The sequence below is a fragment of the Pseudorasbora parva genome, chromosome 19 (genome assembly GCF_024679245.1).
Source record: "Pseudorasbora parva isolate DD20220531a chromosome 19, ASM2467924v1, whole genome shotgun sequence".
Taxonomy (NCBI): domain Eukaryota; kingdom Metazoa; phylum Chordata; class Actinopteri; order Cypriniformes; family Gobionidae; genus Pseudorasbora; species Pseudorasbora parva.
In genome coordinates this window covers 20,413,130-20,439,567 of record NC_090190.1, presented here as the reverse complement: position 1 = coordinate 20,439,567, position 26,438 = coordinate 20,413,130, and the positions used below count along the sequence as shown (strand labels likewise).

The 26,438-nt window shown below is 38.2% G+C and overlaps 2 long non-coding RNA genes across 2 annotated transcripts; one reads left to right on the top strand and one right to left on the bottom strand.

Annotated features, from left to right (window-relative positions):
- Nucleotides 1–4,786: 4,786 nt before the first annotated feature.
- LOC137047946 (uncharacterized) lies at nt 4,787–21,781 on the bottom strand. The gene is made up of 5 exons (XR_010899291.1): nt 21,602–21,781; nt 21,434–21,493; nt 21,185–21,322; nt 8,408–8,524; nt 4,787–5,309 (listed from the first exon to the last, which is right to left on the bottom strand). It is a non-coding gene; the product is annotated as an uncharacterized lncRNA (long non-coding RNA).
- LOC137048063 (uncharacterized) lies at nt 9,146–11,673 on the top strand. Its single transcript, XR_010899308.1, has 3 exons — nt 9,146–9,347; nt 10,010–10,077; nt 10,250–11,673. It is a non-coding gene; the product is annotated as an uncharacterized lncRNA (long non-coding RNA).
- Nucleotides 21,782–26,438: the final 4,657 nt, after the last annotated feature.

Here is a 26,438-nt window from a genome sequence, read left to right as displayed (position 1 = left end):
CTTGCAATCCTTCCAGAGCTTGACTAAGCTTCCTCTAAAAAAAACCTCTGGTGTGTGGCTGATGCCCATTGGCATCCTCAGCCATCTGTATATCTGCCATGTGGCGTGGCAAATGTGGTCATGCTTGATTCCTCAGCCAGGTTCACATGCCAAAATCCATTCTTGACATCACACACAGTTAAGACTTTTGCCCTTGACAAGTCTGGCAATATGTTATCTATTGTCAGCAATGGAAAGGGACATATTTTTCTTGTGACAAGTTTTCCTGATGACTTCTTGACAGTGACAAGACTGCTAATCCACTCTGTGCTACATTCTATTGGTGTGATGATCCCTCGTCGTTGAAGATCACTCAGCTCTGCTTTAAGTGTCGCCATCATCGCAACATGGACACTTCTTGTTGGCAATTTCACTGGAATTACTCTGGGATCTGCTTCTATCTTATACGCACCCTCCAAACATTCATATCCCTGGAACAAATCAGCATAGTTTTTTTTTATTTCGTTTTTTTATATTATCCATGCTCCACATTTCATCTTTCCTAGTTTCCTTAGTGATACAGCTATTCACAGCATGATTTTATACTGGATTTTCACAAGAATCATGTCTTGTACTGGCACTCTGCCCAGTAGCTGCACTAACAGGCCCTTCATTTACAACAATTAATTCTAATCGGTACAGTTTCTTGTTTCGAGGATTTCTCAGTTTAACTTAATATTCCACCAGTGGTTGCAGTGCTTTTATTGTACATCTTTTTTTTATTTGGGTAGCTGGATTTAACAGGTATTATCATACAGCTGGCTCCACAATATAACTGAAACAAAAATATGGGGGGGGGGGTGATGCTGCTCCACTGTTACACCCAAGAAGTCTTCATAACTTTCATCATCTGACTCCATAATAGTATGCACTTTCTTTTCATTCTGCATTTAAGTTCCACACAACATTGGGGCAAAATGATAATCTTTTCAACAGATTTTGTACTTTTTACCATATGCGGACATTTCTGTTTTTTTCTCTCATGCATTTTGTCATGCATATAATGAAAGGATCCAAGAGCAGAGGGTTACAGGATACAATAGTCTTTAAGTCTTTAAAGGTTAAGGTAAACCAAGAAGGAGGCAGTTCTCTTGTGGGTGACTCAGACAGAGAAGGACCACGAAAGCCCACTTGCAGCAGCGGCGAGACACAGACGAAACTTAGGCGTAAGTAGTGATGTTACGTCTGACACCAACGCTCCGAAGCTGGCTTTAAACTCGAACGGTCCTTGCAATGAACCACTGCTTCGGAGCTTTTATCAGGCCATCCTTAAAAATATTCTTGTTTGCCGTAACCCGACCGACCCTGTCAATTTAGGGCCGACTCAATTTTTTATTTTTTTTCCCTTTTAGTCCGACCGACTTGCCGGTTGTAAATTGGCTTTAAGACCGACCAATTTCTTTTTTTACTTTTCAAACAACTAATACAACAGTAATACAATAATATGAATTATATTTTAGTAAGTATTATAAATGTATAAATTGCCTGGGCCATGCAAACGAAGGCTACGTTCTTTCGTTTATAGAAAAACCCGTGACGTCATCTATGTTTACACTATGGTTAACGCGGATGTCACACTATGGCCTGCACGTGCGTTCGTTTCGGCTCGGCTCATACTCTCATTCACTGTAACGTTAGACTGTTAAAGCCCTGTCGGAGATTTCGCCGCATTGTGTGACAGGAGTCAGGACCATGGACAGGTTACACACACCAGGCAAGTGCACTGCAGAGGGGAGGGCTTAGTTTGAGCCCCTGCCCTTTTTGAAAATGAATCAAAAGTGCCCCTCTCAACATTTATCATTACTATATTGTGGCGAATAAAACATATTTTGAATTATAATTAATATAACAACGTGTACAAAACAGTAACAAATGGCGGAAAAGTCGATTATCTTGTCTCTGTCAGTCTGAAATGTCGTTGTCATAACGCGTTGCTATGGGTAGCGTGTGTTCTGCTCGACCCCAGCGTGTGGTGGGAGCGGCGGCACTGGTTGTAACTTGAAAAATAATGCTTTATGTATGGTTCTGTCGATGGATACACGTGCACTACAACAGCGATAATAAAAGAAAACATGGGCAAAACGGTCTATATTTGTAAACTGTGTTCAATGCATGCGAGTGCTGCCGTATGACCAGTCATTTTCGCCATCATCACTCAGTATATTCGCCAGAAGACGCGAATGAGAACCCTCTGCAGTGAGAGAAGATCTGTCTCTGTGCGCAGCGCGCGCACGTCTCACAGCGCGCAAATATTGAGTTCTTTCAAGTCTTGCGTTTGAACGGATAAACTCACACAAAAAGTATGTCAACATGTCGATCTTGATGAGTATCCATCAGACAGTCTATATCCCTTAAGAGAACTTTATACAGTTGAGAAAGACGAGCATATCTCTGTATTAGGTCTTAAAGGGGCAGTAGCCTTTACTGCTCTCTGTCAAACAAAAGATAAGGACTCACTCACTGCTCTTGATTGAATAGCTGGTTATAGCTACTTAATTAATTGAATTCATAAAAACAACTTTTTGCTTTTTAATATTCAAATGCACTAGTCTATATCACCAGATGCGTTGGTCTGGCAAGAAGTGCAAGCCACTTCAGAGACAGATAGTTGCGTGTCCACAATCGAGCGTAAAACGACCCCTTTTTACACAATCGAGCGTAAAAGTAAGAAACATATCACGGGAAAATACTAAAACGGGAAGACAGCGGGAAAAGAGCTAAAATACGTGAGAAACCTGGAAAAAAAGGGAGGGTTGACAGCTTTGAGTCAATGACAGCTAGCTGGTGGCCTTTTCTTAAAGAATTCACCTGAAATTTATGCAATAAACATGTTTTTGACAAATATTTCAATTTGTTTGTGGTCTATATAGCCTGCAATAAGCCTACACGCCCGAAGGCACGGCTTGAAGACCCAGTCAGTGATGTCACGATATGCCAATTTGTTTAAATTCATACCTACGTAATCACCATCACCAAAAATGTACTTTTTTTTTTGTATTAAAATTTGAAAAAAAAAATATAGACCTACCTACCGACCCTTTTTTTAAAATTTTTTACTGTTACTGCAAACCAAAATATTTTTAAGGATGGCCTCATTATGTCACTAGTCATGTGAAAATGACTTCTGAAGCAAACACACTGCTTCACTCCGGTAGTGCTGACCTGACTGCTTTGACACCCCAGTCCAGTGTTGACAGGTTTGAAACCTGGCGGCTATATTTCTTATGTGCTTTCACACGATATTGCCCTGCTAAAATAATAATAATAATAATAATAAAAACTATAGAAACATTACAGAAATTATATTGGATTTAATGGTTTTCATGGGAATTTTATTGGTTGTAATGGGAATTATATTGTTATAGTCTCTGTTGGTCTCTAATGATATGTGTTGGGTTCTATTGGTGGGGGCATTACATCCTAATGGAATATATCCCAAACACACTACAAAAAAGAATTCTGTAGTGGTTTAAAAGGTAAAAGCCAATGGTTCCTGTTGATATTTTAATTAGGGCCGGGACTTGATTAAAAAATTTATCTAATTAATTAGAGGCTTTGTAATTAATTAATCGAAATTAATCGCATTTTAATTGCATATAAATATTTGACCTGGAACAATGAGAAGTAATTTTTCACATGGATTTTTAGTATACCATTGAATAATTACTCAATACATAAGCTTAATCAACAAAATATTATTTATTTATTTCAGTCCAGCAGACCAGTGCAATGTTTGCCATTAAGTTTAGCAAAAGAATATTTGTGATATTTGAGGCTCGATGTGCTGCGGTGATACGCAAATTCCTTGTTATATAGCTTGCACACACCCATGCTCTTGTCGACGCGTCCATCCTTTCGTTTTTTTAAACAAAATTTCCCATCCACGGGGCCGAGCAGAGCAGTCTCATCAGCTTCGTTCATGTGTTGTTGTCGTGACTCGTGAGGTGAGCGCTAGTTGGTGTTCCAGTATAATCGGTCCGTCGAAACTCATTCATTGAAAAACGTTCCGCGGTGCAAAAATAAGTGTGGTTAAAATTATGTTAGTTATTTTTTTGAGTAATTAATTAACGCGTTAAAGTCCCGTAGTTAATTAATCTTAATTAACGCGTTAAAGTCCCGGCCCTAATTTTAATAGAAATCATTAGAATTTCTGTGATGGTTTTGAACTTGTTTAAGCTGGCCTGAGTCCTTAAACAATCACACACACATACACACACACACACGTTTGTTTTTGTGACATATGCACTGTAAAAAATTATTTGTTGACTTAACTTAATATATTTTGTTATCTTTTTGCATTGGTTTTTTTAAGTTTCTCTTACTTATTTGGATAAGTTATCTGAACTAATTCCATTTAGTAATAAAAACTTCCCCTTCAGTTTTCTGAACTTAAATGTTCTAGTCATCATAACTTCACTTTAGTTTTCTGAACTTAAATGTTCTAGTCATCTTAACTTCACTTTAGTTTTCTGAACTTAAATGTTCTAGTCATCATAACTTCACTTCAGTTTTCTGAACTTAAATGTTCTAGTCATCATAACTTCACTTCAGTTTTCTGAACTTAAATGTTCTAGTCATCATAACTTCACTTCAGTTTTCTGAACTTAAATGTTCTAGTCATCATAACTTCACTTTAGTTGGTTGCAAAGCTGCTTTAATAAGTATTAATTGCATTACTATATTGATTTGTAAATTACATTTGATTTAGAATAAAACCTATAGCAAATTAAAATCACAGCAACACATATCAGTACACATTTATATTTATTGCAAAAACAAACACCAAAAACAACCACACAAAAGGTCTGAAATGTCCTTTCTTCAGAAAATTGCAAAAAGAAACGGCACAGACTGTTAAACACTTCTGATTTGGCTTTATACCATTTTAATTTAAACTTAATTTAAGTTCATTTTAATTAACAATGTGTAAGCTCTCAAGCTTCAGTACATTTATCAATGAGCATAAACAGCACATATGCACCAGTGTTACCTCACTGCATTTTTTTCAGCTTTGCAGCTCTCCCCAACCATTAAACCTAGATTAAAAATAAAAATAAAATAAAAAGTTGGATAACCTCATAGCTCGAGCCCAAACAGTGTGGCAAAGGCATTTAGGGCATCTTCTAGATCCATGACCACAATCTCCGTCTAGTATGACATCCACATCCACAACATCATCTGGGAAGGCACTATCATGTCTGATGTCCTCACTCATGGTCAAGATGCCCTACATTAACCCCATGAACAATGTCTCTCTCATCATCATCTGGCTGGAAAAAAATGAGACAGATACAAATTTTAAGTGGTGCTGTCATAAAATATTTATTCAAACATACATTAAATACTAAAGAACAGCAATACAATAACTATGCAATATAGTAAATATACTTTTTCTAGCTGACAGAATATTTTTTCTGAGGTAAATGTGACATGACATTGCTTAAAAGCTATTTATTGACGTTTATTAACGTTTGCGCAGTTGAAACACTGCGATTACATGAGACAATCCAGATTTCATACATTGTACTGTATCTTTAAACATATTCTCTGATGTTCATACATGTTTATTTCATGCTGTATCTACTAGTAAAGTGCAATATTCAAATGCAAAAAAGCAACAAAAACAACATTTAAAACCACTGTCATATTAAAGGGTTAGTTCACCCAAAAGTGAGAATTAGCCCATGATTTACTCACCCTCAAGCCATCCTAGGTGTATTACATTCTTGTTTCAAATCGTTCATTCACTTGGCCAAATAAAAAATGTGCTTGTCCGGAAAAAAGTTCGCTATTTTTTTGTTTTTCCGTGTGTGTGTGCGTTGTAAATATAATTTATTCTGAAGCAATATTCTCCCCAGTGTTCAATCAGCTTTGACATATTTAAATATGCATATTTGTGATTTAAAAAAAAATATTGAATCATTTGAAATGTAGGATATTTTTACCTTTTATAAAGGGGATTTTCCCCCTAATCTTATTAAATAAAGGCACTGCTTCAGGTTTCATTCTATATTGTTAAATTTGATCAATACATTAAATTAAAATAAGACAATATAAGGGCTGTTACCAATCAAATAAAATAATTTACACTGAAAAATCACAACTACATTAAATAATGTTTTGAGATTTGTAGTTTTGAATAGACAAATACAAATGTTAGAAAGTATGTTTAAACATGAAACTAAACCTCCAGTAGGTGGCAGCAGGTGGTCGTCTTAATGAGTGAGCCATTGAGTCGTTCATTCAAACGATTCATTCAAACACTGAATCGTTCAGTTGCTGTGAGACGCGTTACGGTTCTGCTGTGAACGATTTTCGCTGCTGAAATAGAACAAACACACTCAATATTGCATCTAAAATGTAAGTGACTAAGTGAATGTTAATGTAATGTTTATGGAACCGTCATATGAAATCAGAGTCACTTTCTGTCGTGATTGTATTCAGGAAACAGCTTAAATGGCTCTAGTGTTGTAATTTCTCCTCGAGGCTGCACGAGTGTCAACAGCGCAAACTTGTTATCGTCATTTCATCATATATTATTATCCACTATCAACCGCCACTTACACTAAATTAATGCACAACCATTCTTGCATTTTGGTGATTCGCTAACGTTAGTTTATCTTTTGTTTTAATCAGGCCCTTGTCCATCGGGCAAGTAAAATTCTCTTTCACTTGTCCCAGACAAGCGTTAATGTCGAGCCCTGAATCAGTTATATTAAAAAAAGTTCTGGCTAATCCAAAAATTATAAATGGCAGTGAATGGCTGCCCAAATTTTGAAGCCCAGAAAAAAAGTGCATCTATCCCGGGGCTCGACATTAACGCTTGTGGATTTTTCGAAGGGACAAGTGAAAGAGAATTTTACTTGCCCGATGGACCTGATTAAAACAAATAATAGCTAGCGAATCACCAAAATGCAAGAATGATTGCATTAATTTAGTGTAAGTGGCGATTGATAGTGGATAATAATATATGATGAACTGACGATAACAAGGTCGCGCTGTTGACACTTGTGCAGCCTCTAGAGAAGACATTACAACACTTGACCCGTTTTCCTGAATACCACCACGACTGAAAATGACACTGACTTCATATGACAGTTCATAGCAAAACAATTAATTAACATTCACTTAAATTAACATTCCCTTAAAGTCACTTACATTTAAGAAGCAATATTTAATGTTTTGTTCTATTTCAGCAGTGAAAATCATTCACAGCAGAACCGCAACACGTCACAGCAACATGAGTGTTACTGAACGATTCAGCGTTTGAATGAATCGTTTGAATGAACGACTCAATGACTCACTCATTAAAACGGCCACCTGCTACCACCTACTGGAGGTTTGGTTTGATGTTTAAACATTATTGGTCTATCCAAAAATACAAATTTCAAAACATTATTTAATGCAAATTAAATTTTTCAGTGTAAATTATTTAATGTGATTGGTAACAGCCCTTATAGTGTCTTATTTTAAATTAATGTATAGATCAAATTTTACAATATAAAATGAAACCTGAAGCATAGCCTATATTTAATAAGATTAGAGGGGAAATGCCCTTTATATAAGGTAAAAAATAATCATTAAAAAATTCACAAATATGCAGATTTAAATATGTCAAAGCTGATTGAATACTGGTCAGCATATTGCTTCAGAATAAATTATATTTAAAACAAACACACACACACACACACACACACACACACACACACACACACACACACACAAAATATCAAACTTTTTTCCGGACAAGCACATGAACATGCTTAATGTCAAGCCCTGTATCCATTATAAAAATAATCCAGAAGGCTCCGGGGGGTTAATAAAGGCTTCTGGCGGACTTCCTTCAACTTACGAAATAAGTGTAATGCCTCTCGAAGTTCAAAAGGTTTACGCCACGTCCGACGTCATTGTCGCGGCAATTACGTTTTTTTACACCATGTCCGATGCCGTCGCTGCGCCAGTTGCGTTTTTCTTCCCCTCTACATCCGACGACATCGCCGTGCCAGTTACACTTTTTCCGTAACTTTAATACGGAAGGCCGTCGCGCCAGAAGCTACATATTTTACATTATAACTTTTTACATTACAAACCCATCGATTCACATCAGAATGTCTTTATTAACCCCCCTGGAGCCATGTGGATTACTTTTACAATGGATGGATGCACTTTTTTCTGGGCTTAAAAATTTGGACTGCCATTCACTGCCATTTATAATGCTTTAGATTTTTTTTAAATATAACTCCGATTGTATTCGTCTGGAATACACCTAGTATGGCTTGAGGGTGAGTAAATCATGAGGTAATTTTCCTTTTTGAGTGAACTTACCCTTTAATAGTTATTTATTTTACCTGTATCGATTCAAACTCACATTTAATAATTTTCAAGGAGTTTCATGAAACTTATCTGTATCTGATGGCGATCTGAGAGAGAGACCATGCAGTGAAGCGAGATGTAGTTTCATCCGATCCGTAAACCAGTTCAGTTTCTTGTCAAGGAGCAATAGATAAAAACATTAAAAAAAAAAAAAAAAAACATTGTATAGGCTTATTGACAACATGTTGCAATGTTTACACTGTACAATGACTCAATGTGATTTAATTACACTGTTAAATGTTTCTGTTAATTTACACCCAAATTTCAACATGATTAACCTGTTATTTTTAATAACTGCGCCTTACTGTTAATTTTAGGAAATATGTGTTAAATAACATCTCATTTTTGTTATTTAACACCTCATTGTTAAATAACACCTAATTTTTGTTATTTAACCGCAAAATCGAAAATTCAAGCAAAGATGTTGGTTTGGAGATGCCGATATGCAATTTTATGCTTATGCTATAGTTAAATAAAAGTTATTTATCTAGGTTATTTATCAGTGGAGAAGTAGCCATTTATGTCGTTTTTTAGGTTGCTAAACAACGACTGATTCAGTCAATAGTCAACGGTAGGCTACAATCCATTACTAACGTAGGTGTAAGCCTTTTATTACAGGATTTTACGCGAGACGCCCTGTACATTTATAGTTGATTAACTGCGCTTCGTGTGTGTGTGTGTGTGTGTGTGTGTGTGTGTGTGTGTGTGTGTGTGTGTGTGTGTGTGACTTGTTCTTTCTGAACATGGTGTAAATATTCGCATGACGCGCGCAGCACGCTGGCAGGCGCCTGTTTTGGCGCCGCTATATGAAATAACATGTTCATACAGTATTTTTTCATTCTGAGCATAGAAGGCGCAATTTGAACCTGCAGCGAACACGGAGATCCATGTCGAAAGATCGCGGTGGTTACATCGACCAGAATCACAATAATACGGTGAGATTAAAGAGTTTCTTAAAAGTCATGCATAGTTTTAATATATATATTGGTGATGTTGATGTATACTAAAAACGCCACGGACTTAAACCACATGAAATTATAAATGTAACGTTAGCTGTTGAGCCAATGTGATTCAAGCTAGCAACGTTTCGATAGTTTGTCAATTAATGTTTAGAAACATACATCAATGGACGTTCAAATAAGTAAGATCCAAATCTATAAACATATGGCCTGGACTTTTAAATAGCATTCCCGTGGTCAAGTTTGTTTGAAATTCGTTGCCATGTGCACGTTTGGTTAAAGCAGATTCATCCTGAAAATCAAACTGCTGACACAAATCTATTTACTGATAGCTGTTTACGATGCTAGATAGTTAGTCTAAGAATGTATTTGATGAATTCATGTCAGCGGCTCATCTTTTGATGGATTATAGCTGTTTGGGCTACAGACATGCTGGTGTGACTATTTTATGTGTAACGTAGGTTTTAGCTTATCAATGAGGTAAATCTAGCAAAAACAGCTAGTGCATTGTCTAGCTATGTGAACAGCTATTATCTTTTAATTCTATTGACATATTGTACCATATTTTGTGTTGTTGTTTTTGCTGTTTTGATTATCATTGAGTTGTAGATCAGTGTTTACATTTGTTTGTTTTTTAGTTACAGATGTAAATGTAGAGTAACCATCCCTCATCCGTCCATCCCTGATCTTTTTTGATTTGAAAATGGTGAGTAACACTTTGTGTCTAAAATTAGCTTTTGTTAGGTCAAGCCATGTGATATAATTTTGGATAAAACATGTGAAATTATGGAACTCATATCTCTCTCTCTCTCTCTCTCTCTCTCTCTCTCTCTCTCTCTCTCTCTCTCTCTCTCTCTCTCTCTCTCTCTCTCTCACAGACCCGAGACTTTGCAAAAGGATCCTCATTGTCTGGTTTGAGAAAATGGTTCTTGTCTAAGCAGTGACAGTGTTTTTATTTTTTATTGCTCTTTATTAAATGAACACTCCACCGTTTTTAGAAATAGGGCTTATTCAACTTCTTTCCTACATTTAGATATGTGGGCAAATGCATTTTTGTCTCACTGCATGCATTGTTCTTGTTTCTTGTTGCCTGCGTATTCACAACGAGTACAAATAGCGATGCAGATTAAAACTAGGCGATTTCCTAGGCAGATATATCACTGCTCTCATCCTCACGTCCTTTGGCTGTTGAGTGATCGCAGTGTGTTGTGTGATATAGGGATGGCGAAAACGGGAAAAAAAATTTGACCAACCACCGAGCCTCATTAGCCGGTTGAAACCGGTTAACAGATTAGTTTAAAATATAACAGCCGAAATATTTGAAATAACAGCCGCGAGCCGCGCCTGCAATTTCGCAACTCTGTCGCCTTTCTCTATGATCTCTCTGCCGCTTTGCCTCCCGCTCTCACACACACTGTCCCGGCACCACCACCGCCTCCCTTCCACTCACGTCACTTTTTTTTAAATCCTCTACAGCGCGAAACATGAGTCCCACAAACCTGGCACCGAGGAGCTTGTTTGTAATTGAAACAAATGGCTCCTCAGTTTTCGGAATGGTTTGGGTACAAGGCGATTGCGTTGAAAATAAAGGCATTTGTCTAGTGTTAGAAGTTCATTTGAAACATTGCCCGGCTCACTTAAGAAAATGACAGCTCCGAAGAGACGCCGCTTTAGTTTGAGGTAGTGCTAACATGATCAACACCTTATGTATTACCACTGAAATGTAGATGTAATATATTTCCAAATGTAAGCCCATCTTATGCGGAATGACGCTTCATACTGTCATCTGCCCTGGCTCTAACCTCGAGTGTTAGCCTGTTTACTTTTGGCAAACCTTGAGAGCACGCAAACCCAAACGCTGTGACCTCGTGCCAAATGTTTTTTATTGGTTTATAAAGTACAAACAGACGAGTTATGAAAAATTGAGTGTGAGGGATTTGTTCACTTCACAGAAACAGATTTTGAAATGAGATGGCTAACTGTAGTAGCATTTAGTCCACTGTCTTAGCCTAATTTAGAGATCACTTTTTTTTTAACCGACAACTTTGATCTGTTAACGTTGATACAGTCAACCATCGATCAAACGGTCATCGGTTAACATCCCTAGTGTGATATCTCTGCTTCGCCTGTGCTTCCCCATAAAATAGTCCAATAAAATAAATAAAAAAGTCAATATCTGCCTATAAATCGGCTAGTCTTAATCTGCATCGCTATTTGTATTTGTTGTGAATATCAAGTAACTTTTACTCGAGACGTTAGAGAAGCTAGTGGCGACCCTGCCAAACTGAAACAATGCATGCACTGAGACAAAAATGCATTTGTCCACATATCTAAATGTAGGAAAGAAGTTGAATAAGCCCTATTTCTAAAAATGGTGGCTTTTTCCTTTAATTGTTGAATGTATTCATACATGATGAATTTTAGTGGTTTAGGTAACACTAAGTGTTGAGGTTCAGTATTTCGTTATAATGAACAATGTTGTAGCGGCCCTTTGACGTCGAAGAATGAGGCAGAGAGTTTCTGACGGGTGCTCTTGGTTTATTTTTACTCAGATGCAATAAAACACATTGCTGAAGTGTTCATGGTCTCACTTCTTTGTTGAACAGTTCTCTCTGTGCACCATAACAATAGCATTGTAGCACATGGCACCGTAAAACTACAAAGAAAAACAAATAACAAAGAAACAAAACATAAATTTCAAGGAAAACACACTCCACCAAACATTCACAATATAGACAAACATTCACTACATTAACTACACATTTAACACCGTCCAAATTAATCCACAAATATTACCAAAGAAATACACGAAACCAAAGTAAACATACCTCGCTCTGCTTGCCAAAGGGATACTTAAGTTTGAACCCGTTTCCCAAGTTGATGTTAGCTTGAGAACAAACGTGAACAATTGTGAACTGCCATTACTCTGTTTCCTGTTTACTTATATACGTTTATTGCCCCCTAGTGGTGGTGCAGAGCGAAGCAATTTAAAGGGGAAGGTCATTACACTCCCACCAAATCATGTTAAAATTAAAATTTCATGTTATAACACCAAATCATACATGATTTTAAATTCCAATGACCCTTTTCAACACAAAAATACATAAATAAATAACTACCCTTGTGCTAACCCTAATTGCGTAATGCAAGAGTGTCGTCTGCATTAATAAATCATTCACTCTCAAGTAGAACCACTAATTTTTGAATCGGTCGCTCAATGACTGAAGGTTTAGTGTGGTGCCCTAACTTGCTTTTCAGTTTTCGTTCTCCTGTTAGAACTTTAACTCGTCGGACCAAGCCATCGCTCCCTTGAATGACCTCGACAACTCGACCTAACTGCCATTGGTTCCTGGGCAACATGTCATCTTTGATGATGACTATGTCATTCACCTTGAGATTACGTCGAGGTACATGCCACTTCTGTCGTGTGGAAATATTCAGAAGATACTCTCTTTTCCAGCGACTCCAGAACTGTTCAATTAAGTACTGGACTCTGCGCCACCTTTTTGTAGCATACATGTCTTCCTTCAAGAATTTCCCAGGAGGAGGAAGAGCAATCTTAGATTTCATTAAAATAAGATGGTTTGGAGTTAAGGGTTCCAGTGACTTGGGGTCATTTATTCCATCTATAGTTAATGGTCGACTGTTAACGATAGCCATTGCTTCGTAAAACAATGTTCGAAGGGACGAGTCATCAAGTCTACCTGGGCACTGAGAAAGTGTAGCATTTAATACATTTCGCACGGTCCTAATTTGGCGTTCCCAGACACCACCAGAGTGACTGGCTGACGCAGCATTGAAGATGAACTCACACTGATTCTCACCAAGAAATGCTTCCAGTGTTTTAATGTCACATTCTTTAAGAGCTTCACGAAGTTCATTTCTAGCTCCCACAAAATTTGTGCCACAATCACAATAAAGTTGACGTACAGCTCCCCGGAGGCTGATGAAACACCTTAGAGCATTGATGAACATATCCGTTGACAGATCCTCTAACATTTCGATATGGACGGCTCTTGAAGAAAGGCAAGTAAAAAGAAGACCATACCTTTTATACTCCTTTCGACTTTTCTTTATGATAAATGGGCCGAAGCAGTCCATACCAGTGTAGCAGAAAGGGGCAGAGGCTTCAGTCCGTTCTTTAGGAAGCTCCGCCATTTGCTGCTCCTCTACTGGACGCCTGAGCTTTCTACATTGCACACATTTGTAGATCAACTTAGCTACAGATTTACTGCCGCCGATAACCCAAAATCCATTTGCTCTGAGTTCCATGAGTGTTTGATACCTTCCTTGATGACAAATTTTGGCATGGTAGTGTGTCAAAATGAGTTTAGTGATGTGGCTATCTTTTGGCAAAATCACTGGATGCTTGACCTCTTCACTGAGAGAAGACTGCTTCAACCTTCCTCCAACACGAAGAAGACCTCCTTTCAAGACTGGATTGAGATGGAAAAGCGAACTTGATTTCTGAAGAACGTTTCCTCCCTGAATTGCTCTGATCTCTTGGGAAAAAGCCTGTTGTTGAATGAGCTTAATAATAACCTCAGATGCCCTTTCATGTTCTTCTACAGTCACAATATCCTTAAGACCTTTCTGTCTTATGGCTAGCCTTTTTATTCTAGCAATGACATTGATGAGGGTTCTCCAGGATGGAAATTTACCAAATCGTTCAAGAAAGTCCGACCTAACACCCCCTTTGGTCACAAATGCTTGAACTAGTCTAACTTCAGGGTCTCCCACAAGTAGATTATTTGAAAGGTTGGGAGTTGGACACACATCTTGTTTCCATAGAAATTTGGGTGCTGACATCCAGTTTGTTGAGGATATGTCTGAGACCAGAAGACCTCTAGAAACATGGTCTGCAGGATTTTCAGATGTATTAACATAATACCACTGGCTTGGACTTGTGATTTCTCTAATTAACTGGACACGATTTGCAACAAACACATGAAATCTTCTGGCTTCATTGTTAACATATGCTAATACAACCTGCGAATCAGTCCAAAAGAACTCTTGATCGATCTTCATTTCCAGTTCGGCCTTTAACATAACACTCATTCTGGCAGAAACTACGGCAGCAGACAATTCCAATCTCGGAATACTTTTGATCTTGGTGGGTGCAACTCGAGCTTTTGACATTACAAGACTACAGTGTACTTCCTCTTTGTCGTTCTTAAATCTAAGATAAGAACATGCACCATACCCTAGGTTGCTTGCATCAGAGAAATGGTGCAGTTCTGTCCAGATTATGTTACTGAAAGATGGTGGATGATAGCATCTTGGAATGCTAAAATCTTTCAAGTCCTGAAAACTACTTTTCCACTCTTCCCACTGTAAGAACAAATCATCAGGAAGAGGATCATCCCATCCAATATTTCTACGGCACAGCTCCTGTAAAATACATTTTCCTTTCAAAAGGAAGGGAGCGACAAACCCAATAGGGTCAAACAAAGAAGCAACAATGGACAAAACACCCCGACGTGTGGAAGGCTGATCTTTCAGTTTGATATCAAAACCAAATGTGTCATCTTTCATAGACCACTGAGTTCCAAGAACAAGTGTTCCAAGAGTTACTTCAGGATTCAGGTTAAGCAATTTGGTAGTTATTGCCCACTCTGAAGAATCCACACAGTGAAGAACTTCTTTCACATTTGAATTAAACTTATGAAGGCGTAACCCTCCATGCTTGCACAAGGTTTGCGTTTTGACAATCAACTCTTTCGCTTCCTGTATCAGTGGGACTGAAATCAAGCCGTCATCAACGTAAAAGTTCTTCTTCACGAATGACGAAGCCGCAGGACACTCAGATTTATACTGCTCTGCTAGATATTTGAGACCAAAGTTGGCACATCCAGGAGATGAAGCAGCGCCGAAAAGGTGTACAGTCATTCTATATTCTTGGGGTTCTCCTTCCAAATCTCCTTTCTCCCACCATAAGAATCTCAAGTAGTTTCTTTCATTAGGAGGAACATGGAATTGATGGAACATCTTTTCGATATCGCATGTCACGGCAACAGCTTCCTTCCGGAACCGGCAAAGTACTCCCACCAACGAATTGATCAAGTCTGGACCAGTGAGGAGAGTGTCGTTCAGAGAAATGCCACAAAACTTTGCAGAGCAGTCGAATACCACCCTCAACTTGTCTAACTTATGAGGGTGGAAAACACCATGATGTGGTATATACCACACTGTTTCTCCATCACATATTCTAGGAGCCACCTCTGCATCCCCCCTGCTGAACATTTCTTCCATGAAGGCCTTATACTTATCATAATACTGTTGGTTTGACTTCAGCTTCTTCCTTAAGTGCTGCAACCGTATCATAGCAAGCTTTTTGTTATTAGGTAATGAAGGAGGACTGCTGCTCTTGAAAGGAAGGGGCAGTTGAAAATGTCCATCTTTTTTTTGTTTGATGTTATTACTAAGAAGACGTATAAAACGAACATCTTCCTGGGACACATATTTGTCCTCATAACTCTTTTCATTGAAGTCTGACTCTAATACCTTTAAGACCTCATTAGCTGATGGAACTGATATTTCTTTTGCTGAGACTCGATGAACGAAACTTTGACTTCCTTGTCTATCCAGGTGGGGATTACAAAGACCTATAATACTCCAACCCAGCTCTGTTTTCTGTGCAAAAGGCTCATTTTCATTGCCGATGATGACCTCTAAGGGTGCCAAAGCTGAAGGACAATCATATCCAATCAACAATCCTATATCACAGCTCTGAAGTGGTGACAACTCATTGGCTATATGCTTAAGGTGAGGCCACTGCAACGCAGTCTTTCTGGTTGGAATATAAGCTTTATCCACAGGAATAAAATCACATGTATAGGCTTGCTGAATTTTAATACATTTCCCACCTTGGAGTCCTCGCACTTGCAGACGACCAACCCTTCTACTTGTAGTGACTGTATCTGTGGTCGTCATAGTACTAAGTCTCAACTTCACTGCTTCACTGCTTACTTGGAACTCATCAAGAAAATCTTTCAAAATAAAAGTTGTGTCGCTCTGTGTATCAAGTAAAGCATAAGTAAGGATCTCATTATGTGGCTCCTCCACTGTTGAAATAAAGACAGGAACAATACTAGAGGTAGCAGACTCACGTTGTGTTACTGCATGAGACATAACCCTTTGAACTTCTTGACTCGCGTTCACTCCTGTAGGGGTAAAATCTATTCTTGATACCTTCAGAGGCCCTTTGTCTTTATCTTCGTGCAAACAGGTGGGATGGCGCAGGCTACATGTGCCACAAATATGCCGTCTTTTGCAGTCTTTAGAAATGTGCCCCCTTTTCAGACATCCAAAACAGAGATGATTCTCACGAATAAAAGACCTCTTGTCATCCATGGGCCTTTCTGCAAAGATAGGACATTTTACAATACTATGTGCTTCACTCTTACAAACAGAACATAATGTCATCTTAATTTCTTGTCTTGTTGAATCTTTAACTTGAGCCTTTGTGTTAAAGGCTTTGGCTCGTTTGGGAAATCTCTCATCTGGAATCTTAGAACTCATGAGAAGTGGAGAAGTAAAAGGACAGCAAGCCATCTTAGACTCCTTCTGCAAGAACTCTACAAATCTCTTAAAGCTTGGAAACTCACCAGTCATATCCATTTCTTCAACCACAATTTTGTTCCATTTACGCACAATCCACTCTGGTAATTTCTTGAGTAGTTTATAATTTTCCTCACAGTCGTTCAGAATAGCCAAACCTTTAACATGTGGAATAGCTTCAACACAACCTTGTAGAAAGTCAGTGAACTCTCGCAAAGAAAGAGAATCATTTGCTCCCACCTTAGGCCATCTCATAATTTTTTCTCGAAAAGCTCTCTGAACAATGAACGGATTTCCATACCTCTCCTCCAGAACCTTCCAGGCGCCCTGGTATGCATCTTCGGAATTTCTATAAAAGAAACCTTCCACAGCTTTACGAGCATCTCCAGCCAGATAGGTTTTCAAGTAGAACATCTTCTCGCTTGCTGGAATTAATTTATGGTCAATAAGTGCCGTGAAGGACATTTTCCAATCAATGAACCTCAAAGGATCACCAATAAAAGTCATTGGCTCTGGAGCAGGTAATCGACTTATGCTTAGAGAGTTTGCTAACACTTTAGCTAAGTCCTCAGTCTCTTGAGTTGTCTTTACCTTATGAAGTGGCTGTTGGGAAAGACATTCGTAATCAACCTCTCTGCATCCCGACTGAGTTGCATTACCTCTCACCTCCTCATCTTCAAGGTTGCCCTCACAATTGTTGTAGGCCTTGACTCGAGCTGCGGCTACCTTAACTTCCTTTTCTGCTTGTAGCAGCTGCAGCTTTGACCTTTCTGCCTCGAGTCTTAGGTGCATGTCCTTTTCTTTCTGTTTCATCTCTGCTTGCATTCGTGCTTCGTTCAGCTTCCAGTCCTTCTCCATCTTAACTAATCGGGCTTGCTGATTGTGAATTTCTTGCATAGCCTTCACTTGCTCTACATTGGCTGCAAGGTCTGCTTCTGCATCGGCTCGCTTACTAGAAGCTTTGGAGGAGGTCTCTAATGCTGCTAATAAGCATTCTGAAGTCTGTGATAATTCTGAGATGATAGTATCTGTATTGGTGTAACCAAAGATAGATTCATACTCATCTTTATTTAATATCTGCCTTATTCTTTCTTTCACAACTTCCTTTTTATGGCTCTCATCTACAGTTTCAATTCGTTTGCTCACCAAATCACTGATTTCTTCAGTCAGAGTAGCACAAACATCTACTCTTTTAACGATTGCTGGCGTTGTAGTTTGATTGCGCAACAAAGGAGCATAATGCTGGGTAACTATATCGTGCCTAGTTTGAATGTCCCTTAAAATTTGTTCAAGCTCTTCACCTGTGCATAAAGTTTTCAATTTAGACCGAGTTTCTTTAGCTGTCTGCTTCCACAAGTCATAAGCTTTATTAAAGGCTTTCTCATGCTTTATTGCCTCCTGTTTATGCATCTCTAGGCCTTTCTCTGTACGATTTCTTTTTCGAGAGCTCGATCTTGATCTAACCTGTTGCCCTCCTGTAGAACTGTTTAAATCCTTATCAGGAACTGGGTTTTGACTTGCGTGTGCTACCGTTTGCTCAACTGTGTCTTCCATTTTGTCTGTCTACAACTTAGAGCATAAATTACTCATATCAGACATCTATATTGACACACATATTTCGCAAACAGAAATTAGTCAAACCGTATATATGCAACACAATTATAAATTGACATTCAAACCTTTACACTCATTTGTTAAGCATACCACAAACATAAACCCAGCATTAAACTATGACAGTCGATACTTTGTAAGACGAATACTCAAATCCATAACTTCACTTCAACAATAATCACCCTTTCGTTTATAAACTTAATATAAAATTCAGAAATGTTTACAAGCCACAAATCTCTTAAATTGTAAAAGTTTCACTTAATCAAGTCATTTTTTTTTTCTTTTTTTTTTTTTTTTTTTTTCTTTCGTGAGTCCGTAACAACAACGTTAATTTGCAGTTACCTTAAGTCTTTCGTGAATAAAAGTGTTCCAAGTTGACTGTATAATATCGCAGTCCTTACGTGGAACCAGTCTCTTGCTGATGCGATGCACACAACAGTGACTCGAAGAAAGCTTTAGCTGCAGCGTCAGATCCCAGTCATGCAAAGAGACAACAGCCACGCGATGCAAAAACGCCAGATGAAGCAGCGAGTTTTACTGTAGCGGCCCTTTGACGTCGAAGAATGAGGCAGAGAGTTTCTGACGGGTGCTCTTGGTTTATTTTTACTCAGATGCAATAAAACACATTGCTGAAGTGTTCATGGTCTCACTTCTTTGTTGAACAGTTCTCTCTGTGCACCATAACAATAGCATTGTAGCACATGGCACCGTAAAACTACAAAGAAAAACAAATAACAAAGAAACAAAACATAAATTTCAAGGAAAACACACTCCACCAAACATTCACAATATAGACAAACATTCACTACATTAACTACACATTTAACACCGTCCAAATTAATCCACAAATATTACCAAAGAAATACACGAAACCAAAGTAAACATACCTCGCTCTGCTTGCCAAAGGGATACTTAAGTTTGAACCCGTTTCCCAAGTTGATGTTAGCTTGAGAACAAACGTGAACAATTGTGAACTGCCATTACTCTGTTTCCTGTTTACTTATATACGTTTATTGCCCCCTAGTGGTGGTGCAGAGCGAAGCAATTTAAAGGGGAAGGTCATTACAAATGTATTTGGTTTAAAAATATATGTGCTACTTTTTAAGCCACGAACATGAGAAAATGAGATTTGTTTGTGATTAATCTGAGCCTATGTGTAACATTTGATGTGACCAGGAGTCAGCGTATATCCTTGGTTTGAGCCTTTTTAGCTGAATTTTAGCAGTTCAGGGAACATTAAAGGTGCACTATTCAACTTTCCGTCCACTGGAGGGCGCCTATTCTAAACAAAGGCGGTGTTTGATGACGCCATGTGTGAGCGCAGTATCTTGGGACATGTGGTCTTCACCTCACAGCCGGTGGAAAATAGGACTCGGGCAGAAATCATGTTCATGGATGCGGCTATTAACGTTACTGTAGTGTAAAGCAGATCAGGACCGAGTGTTGTGGAGCTGAGCACGGCCGCTGTAGCGACTGTTATACAAACACACAGCTCGCGAGTACGGGGACTTTTATTATGACGGGACGGGACACAGTCGGGCGCGCGCAATTCTGCTTTTTCTGGTCCTGATTATAAGGTAAAGCAGATCTGTTTATCATATTAGATACATTTAAGTGTGTTTAAAATGATATGACGTTAGTCTTTGTGTTCGCTCGGCGCTGCTGTGACATGTTCACACTGCTAAGAGAAAAGCGCTTCTGCAGAATAAAACCGAGGGTAACGCAGATATGACGCGATTTACAGGCGCCTCGCTCAAACGCAATGCTGAAACATCCCGGGTCCTTAGTTAAAATAGCAAATTTCTCACAATTTACAAATAGTAGGAAACATTTGGGATATTGTAAGTACTCAACTGAATAAAATATATAACACTGGCCTAGTGGATTTTGGATTTTTTACTACTAAAATACTACATAGTGCACCTTTAAATGTTGAAGTTTAGGGCCTTATCTTGCACTGACTTAGCGCAAAATTCAAGTGTCTTTGCTAGACACAGTTGCTATTTTCCATCAGCAATGAATATGAAATGTATATTTCTGTGATTGGTCTGATCCATGTGTGCTTACATTTGTAAGGATTTACCTTTCAGTGTTTGTTTGTATTACAATAAAAAAAAAGTTAATTTCAACACAGAATTATTCGGGGTTTTTTTTCACTTTTTTTCCACTAAGTGTTATCTGATGGATTATGCCTATTCTTGTATTAACTCAAGTTAGAATATGTCTATAACAATCAGTACACATTATATACTAACCCTAATTAACAATATTTAATGGAAACAAAATTTTATATTGTGATTAAATATTTTAAATATTTTTTAAAATTAAATATTTCTGTTATTTAACAGGAAAATAATGGTAACACTGCTGCCAGTTGTTTCCTGTTTTTTCTGTGATTCACAGTAAATTCCTGTTGAAAAACATTACGGGGAGTGCGCTGTAAAAAAACATTAACATGAATTAACTGTTTAAATAACAGGAAAATAATGGTAACCCTGCTGCCAGTAATTTCCTGTTATTTAACAGGGAAATAATTAACAGTGTAGGGCTGAATTCATACTATTGTATTTATATTATATTATGTATTAATACTTCAAATTTCACAATTTGATATTATTTAAATTCATAAAGTTAATATTTACCAGAAATTGCAGCAAATATAGTGAAACTGCTGTCCACCTCCAACCATTCGAACAAATAGACGGCGCGAGTTGTTGAGAGCTCCATGAACCCCGCGAGGTAAAAGCGTGTAACGTTAGGAACTCTGTATTTCAACGGCTCTGGGAGCACAACACACACACACACACACACACACACACACACAAATATAATTATAAAACAATATAATGTCATAAATACACTTTGTAGATGAGGTTAAACACATAACTTACTTTGTGTTATCTTGGTTGAAAGTAAACTCCATGTCTGCACTGCACGGTGAGTCATGTCCCCTGAGAGAAAAATTTTGGCTCGTTTAAACGCGCACAGCATATAAGTTACATATTGGTATAAATAAATAAATTATGAAAAACAAATGGTCAATGAGATAAAACACTTACTTTATAATATTTCCCTGTGAAAAAGTTCTCTCGCCTCAGTCGCCTGTTTCTATCCTCCGCTCTGCACCGCGAGTCAAAGAAGATATCTCTAAGTTTAGGTGCGCACGGACACACACACACACACACACACATACCATCCTACCACAATATAATGTTATAAACTTCATACTGTTAATGAGATAAAACCATAGGCCGTAAAAGGATAAAACACTTTGCCGGTGTAAACACTACTCATTTGCTCAGCATTGCGATTGAATGGAAATGGCGTCTGGTCTGTCAGTCGGTGGGGGAGGGGATACGGGGGCGCGCGCACACAGCACGTGCATTTCCTGGATGTACATAATTATCCTCTCCGCCAGATGGCGCTGTTTTCACTAGCCGTGTTAATACAAAAACTCTTTACTCATTAGCTGTGTCCCAAAGTGAAGGGTGCGCACTTCCAAGGCCATGCACTTCGAAGGCCAGACCAGGCCACGCCTTCAAAGTGCACGAAGTGCACGAAGGGCGAACCGAGGGACAGGGTTGCCAGGTCTGAATAATAAAACCCCTACAATTGTTATTCAAAAGTATCGGAATCACAGCCAGAATGGGCCAAAATATCCCAAAATGCGGGGCGCGGGCAGTAGAAATATTGCTTAAGTAAAGACAACTTAACCTGTGGACTATAGGCTACAAACACCCCAAAGCAACAGTAGCCTAAATGCAACCTCATTCAACCTCATTCAGACTTGGCAACAATGAACCAAAGCGCCGTTAATGGACTAGCAGGTTCTGACAACTGACAGCGGACGTTCGTGAGGAGATTTTAAAAAGAGAAATGGAGCATATACTACTACTTATATATATATATATATATATATATATATATATATATATATATATATATATATATATATATATATATATATATATATATTTTTTTTTTTTTTTGAGCTTTCTATTGGGTTTTGACATGCTTCAAAGCCTGCGACGATGGGCTGGACCATAAGCATGTAAATATGTAGCCGGTTAAATATTGTCAAATTGCAAATATTAGTTAACAGTTTATTTATTATGTTAAATGTAACTGTTACAATATATTTTAAACATTTAGCCTATATACGTCCAAGTTTTTTTTTTTTTTTTTTTTTTTTTTTTTTTTTTTTTTTTAAGTAGGCCTACTTATTTTTATTCAACTCATCTCAGATGCATTTTTTATGGCATGCCATGCAGCCGTCGACCGATTCGGCCCCGCAGAGCTGCGGACAGTGGAAATATGTACTCATCCCAGAGTCTCTATTGAGCATTATTCCCCATCCCGGTCCAGCTCCAGCTTCTCCCGCTCAGCGCAATGAAAGTGTAGAAAAGTGTTTTCTTCTGGTTTGGCTGATAATAAAAATTTGTTGTTTCTAATGTTAAACTTAAGTTATTTTATTCGTCTATAAATAGGCTATATTGTAAAAAGCCTACGTAGGCTAATAGACCAATTTATTTTCATTTACACATTTTAAATTACATGACAAGAAAATATATGTATAAACATAAATGTGTTTAATGTAGCTACAAATTATAACGTGCATTACAAAAATAAACAATAGCTAGGCTATAGAAAAACCACTTCTCTTTAATTTAGCCTACGTTTGAAGTTAACGAAAATGAACAATAGACAGCAGTTCATTTAATTTACAAATAACTTAATTTAGCATAAAAAAATAATAAGCTAGCCATTTAAATTGTTCTGTGTCGGCCACGCATTCAGCCTTTGGAGGATCGATGTTGACCGTCGTCAGTGAACATTCATTCATATAGCTATATATATAAACTTTATTTTAGCATCTAAGTCAGCAGTTTTCGTTTGTTTGTATTTTTTCTTATAATTCTGAGTGACAGATGTCACATTTGATTTAGCCTATTTTTCTGTGATATTTGTTTTAGTTACGGTGTTGACATAGGCTACAGCTTTAGGCTGTAAGAAAAATAAATGATTGCACGGACAATTCCTATCCAGTGTCTCTCTTTCTGTAAGGGAAATTTAAAAGATAGATTCTGGAAACAAAATCTAAATTTAGCTGGATCAGTCGGGTCGGGAATAAAATAATTTATAGCGGGTGAGCACGGAGTGAATTTTGCGCGAGCGGAATGGTGCGGTGCGGAATAGCGGGAGCAGGACGAAAATACAGCGCCGCGCAGATTATATTTTGAAGGCTATTTAAAGAAAGTGTATGGGGAAAAAAGAAAGAAACAGCGAAAAGGGTGATAATGGACTGATTCATCTTCTTGAGATAATGGTTGAGAAATAAATAGCATTTAAAAATTGGGGAAATTTAAGTTCATCTTGCTCAGGGCAGGGAACTGGGAACTGTGTGAATGCACTAACGTTGGACGTTTTATTTACTTCTAGCGCTTGCGCTGTTGTGTTCAATAGTAACGTTACCCAGGCTACACTTGAGTTACCGACCGCTACTTTAACTGGAATCTGATCGAGTGCTGCGGGAATGCGGACTAGTCAAATCCTGTAGTCACCAGTGTGCTATGAATTCTGGGATAGGGAAGGCTGCGAAGTTATGAGAAGGTCCCATCTGCTGTACCCTTCCTTTGCCTGAGACCGAAGGGCGCATTTTGAAGTCGCTCATGAATTGCGGCAGCCTTCGTCGCACCGCTGTGACGCAATCGCACTTCAAATGCAGCCTTCAGAGGTGCAGCTCTCCCTTTGGGACAGCCTACGTAGTGCCGCTGTGACGTAATCGCACTTCAAATGCGGCCTTCAGAGGGTGCAGCCTTCATTTTGGGACAGTCTTCGTAGTGCAGGTATGACGTAATCGCACTTCAAATGCGGCCTTCGAAGTGCACGCACTTCACTTTGGGACACAGCTATTGACTCCTTGAATTAAGACTTGGTTTATATGGTGTGGAATGGTACGTATTAAATACGGTAAGTTAAATAAATGTGCTCATATCTATATAATTAGAGTGTTGTATATAAATCAGCTGCACATAGTAGATTAAGTTTAGTTTACTGTAGTTAAATAAATAGACTAAAGTATAATTGGAGTAAAATCCAGAACAGTTTAACTTATGTTTTTAAGTTAAAACAACAATTATACTTGTTCATTCAACAGAAAATCTAGTGTAGTTATTTCAACATATGTTTTTGAGTTAAAACAACAATTATACTTGTTCACTTAACTTTCAGTCTAGTTGAGGACAAGAAAACTTAAAATGCCTTGTTGTCTGGACAATCTAGTTATCTCTACTGAAAAAAATTTGTTGAAATAACAAAATCGCAAAAAAAAATTTTACAGTGTGGGGACATTCCATAGGCGTAATGGTTAACACTGCCCCTGCCCCTAAACCTACCCATCACAGGAAACATTCTGCATTTTTACTTTCTAAAAAAACTCATCCTGTATGATTCATAAGCATTTTGAAAAGTAAGGACATGGCCAATGTCCTCATAAGTCACCCTCTCCTTGTAATACCTGTGTCATACCTATGTCATTATACACATTTGTGTCCTCATATGTCACAAAAATATATATTTAATACATATTTATTGAGCTTGAGCTCCGCTGTCATATCTATGGCCCTTTCAGTTCACATGAGGGATTATTAAAGTAGCAACTGCTATGATTCTCTCGACCACAGTGCTTGTAAAGGTCTTCATCAAACAAATACAATGATTTATTTCTCATCCACCTGCGATTGATTGGAATATTATTTTTTATATTACATGGTCTGCACGATCGGTCAATATAAGCACAAACACACACACTGCACACACACACACATACGCGCCCTGATCAAGAAAGAATTTTTGCCGACAGGCGTATACGTTTTAGAAACCACACAGCCTCGGGACTACTATTAAGCCTACATATACGACAATTCACCATGATGTCACAACAGTAATAAACGTTCGTCCGGGTGGCAAAAGCCGAAGCATTCCTATGGCAACGCTAGTTAATTGCTTGGGTTTCAGACATAGTTAACATGATTATTGAGGGACTGATTAACTAATTTAGGAGATAGCAATACATGACATGCCTAACCTTGCTCCAGTAGATGTAGCGCTAGTCTAATACCATCATTTTTAAATGAGCCTCAGCCTACCAATAAGTAGTTATTTGAGTGACTGTTGCTTATTAACTTACAATACGTTAGGCTATCATAGATGGTTTAACAGTTATTCCCCTGTTATCTAACTAAAAAGGCTATGATCGTTTTCTGTTGCTCGGAGTCGGATCAGATTGCACAGACGTGAGCTTCTGACGGTCAAAAGGACAGCGTGCTGTAGACTATAGCGCTACTCCGCTAACGTTAGACATTCACACAAACTAAACTCGCGATGATGATGAAACCAATGTGGTACACGCATCAATCATCCATCAGCCTACAACATGTTTTGTGTTTCCTATTTCTTCCATTGACATTCGATCAGTAGCCTACATGACACTAGAAGTTCAGTCTCTTCCTACTTTTACTTCAGGAAGTGACTGGCAATGAGTTCGATCTTTAAAAGAGATCTAAAGTTTACTAATATTCGTCTCGAATTTCCCCAGCTGAAGATAATTATGCTCTGCTATGATTTTGTAGATGGACCGTTTAAGAATAATTCTCTGTAGCGCCACTTTTGACGACGTCCACTCGCTTTAGCCTCCTCACCCACAGGTTTTGCTGGATATATTTACTTCTTTCTGAATGAAATCGATAAAATCCTACACCTTTTGCTGTATATCTGTCGGCGCAACCCCAAACACAACACGTTTTCATCATAGTTTCAACTTTAATCAACTACAATGTTCTTAACTATGTAACCGTTTACAGTAGCCGGCTGATCTCTTCAGTTTGTCAGTAGAAG